Below are 2673 nucleotides of genomic sequence, written 5' to 3' on the forward strand. Positions count from 1 at the left end.
CTTTGGGCCTCAAATATTTACAATTTATATTAATGACTTCATTGATAAGATAGAAGGCACTGTAATCAAATTCGCAGATGAGACCAAAATAGGTATGAAAGTAAGATGCAATAAAGAAATATGAAATCTAGAAATGCATATGGATATGTTAGTTGAGTGGGCCAAAATTTACCAATGAAGTTTAACATGGATAAGTGTGAAGTTATCCATTTTGGTCAGAGGAATGGAAAGGCAACTTACTATCTAAATGGAGAGAAACTTAAGAATGCTTCGGTGCAGAGGGATCTGGGTTTCCTTGTGCATGAATCACGGAAAACTCATATGTTGGTACAAAGAAGGCAAATGGAATTTTGGGCATGTGTTGCTTAAGGGATAGTAAGGAAGCATTGCTGCAACTGTACAGACACTAGTGAGACTGCAGAATAGTACATGCAAATTTGGTCCCATTATTTGGAGAAGAACGTAATTATATTGGAGGCAATTCAGAGAAGGTTCACTAGATTGATTCCAGAGGCGAGGATTTTGTCTGATGAAGAAAGATTGCTCAGTCTAGGCTTTCTAGCATGTAGAGGAATCTAATTGCGGTAAATAAGATGTTAATGGGGATTGACAAAGGAGATGTAAGTAGGATTTTTCCTCATGTGGGGTGATCTAGAATGAGAGGTCATAGTTTTAGAATAAGGGGTAACAGATTTAAAACAGAGATATGGAAGAAATGGTCATGAATCTGTTGAATTCACTATCCCTGAATGTGGTGAAAGTTGGGCTATTTAGTAATTTTAAGGAGGAGATAGACAGATTTTAAATTAGTAATGGGTTGAAGGGCTACAGAGAGTGGGTATGAAAGTGGAGCGGAGGCCAAGATGATATCACCCATGATCATATTGAATGGTTGAGCAGGCTTAAGGAACTGAATTGCTTATGCCTGCTCCTAGTTCTTTAATGCTTATCCTCTTAGGGTAGATTCTGAGAAGGTATTTGCCCCTAAGGGAATACTGGTGAGCCTTAGCGGCATAATTTAAATGCTTTTTAATTGAATAAACCTTTTTTTATTTTCGGATATTAATGTTACCACTTCTGTAAAAAGTTGTATTTTTCTGTTGAAACAACAATGGGTTATATCTCTTTAATGTGATGCTGGGTTTGAACACATTCCCTTGGTACACAGTATAACAAAGCCAATTCTTTTTTATACAAATGAGATCCTGCTTTCAGGGTGTGTTTGTTGTAAATCTCTGTTCAAAAACATAGTTTTATAATTAGTTTGTGTAGCTGGACATAAATTTTAAAAACTAAAGTTACATGTTAAAAAAGATAGGACAGACATCTAATCTATAGGAAACCAATCTGGAGGAAATGCACATTAACTTGCATTCAGCTTTATATTGTTCATTAGCTAGGTAGTCAAACACTAAAGATAGGTTCCAATGAATCACAAAATAATAATCATTTGCATACAAATTGGAAGGCTGGAAATCCCGAAGAAATTCAGCAGGTGGTGAACACCAGGGTGCATCTAAATTTAGGATGGTTTTGAACAATTACAGATCTCTCGTATACAAATTGAGTGAATATTAATATAGTTTATCCCTTCGCTAATCAGTTTTATTTACATTATTTTACATTGTTCAATTATAGTTTCAGTGATTTGTTGATGATTGTATAATGTTCAGCACCATTTGCAACTCCTCAGGCACAGAAGCAGTCCATACAGAAATGCAGCAAACCAACATCCAGGCATGGACATGTAAAAAAAAATCATTCATAGGCTGTGGTGTGGGCATTGCTGGCTAAGCTAACAATTATTGCTCATTTGTAATTGCACAGAGGACAGTTAAGGGTCAACCACATCGCTGTGGGTCTGGAATCAAATGTAGGCCAAACTAGTTAAGAGCAGCAATTTCCCTCCTTAAAGGACATTATTGAACCAGATGGATTTTTTCCTGACAACCAACAGTGGTTTGGTAGTCATTATTTATTGAGCATCTTAGAGGTTAGAACTGACCAGAAACTGTGTTGAAACTTTATTGCTGGAACAGCACAGCAGGTCAGGCAGCATCCAGGGAACAGGAGATTCGACGTTTCGGGCACAGGCCCTTCTTCAGGAATGAGCAGAGAGTGTTCAGCAGGAGAAGATAAAAGGTAGGGAGGAGGGACTTGGAGGAGGGGAGTTGGAAATGTGATAGGTGGAAAGAGGTCAAGGTGAGGGTGATAGGTCGGAGTAGGATGGAGGCGGAGAGGTCAAGAAGAAGACTGCAGGTCAGGAAGGCGGTGCCGGGCTGGAGGGAGTGGAAAGAGGTCAAGGTGAGGGTGATAGGTCAGAGTAGGATGGAGGCGGAGAGGTCAAAAAGAAGACTGCAGGTCAGGAAGGCGACCTCACTTTCTCCTGTATCCCATTGCAGACGACCTGCCCTCCCCCTGTCTGTATTCCATTGCAGACGCTCTGCCCTCCCACTGTCTGTATCCCATTACCGACGATCTGCCCTCCCCTGTCTGTATCTCATTGCAGACGATCTGACCCTCCCCCTGTCTGTATCCCATTGCAGACGCTCTGTCTCCATTTGACATCTTATTGAATGACTATCCTGGTGCATGAGCAAACTGAGCTCCATCTCCTTCATCCGGTTCATTAGAATAGATTGCAATTTGTTGATGATCTCATACAGATCCCTG

The sequence above is a fragment of the Chiloscyllium plagiosum genome, chromosome 5 (genome assembly GCF_004010195.1).
Source record: "Chiloscyllium plagiosum isolate BGI_BamShark_2017 chromosome 5, ASM401019v2, whole genome shotgun sequence".
NCBI lineage: Eukaryota > Metazoa > Chordata > Chondrichthyes > Orectolobiformes > Hemiscylliidae > Chiloscyllium > Chiloscyllium plagiosum.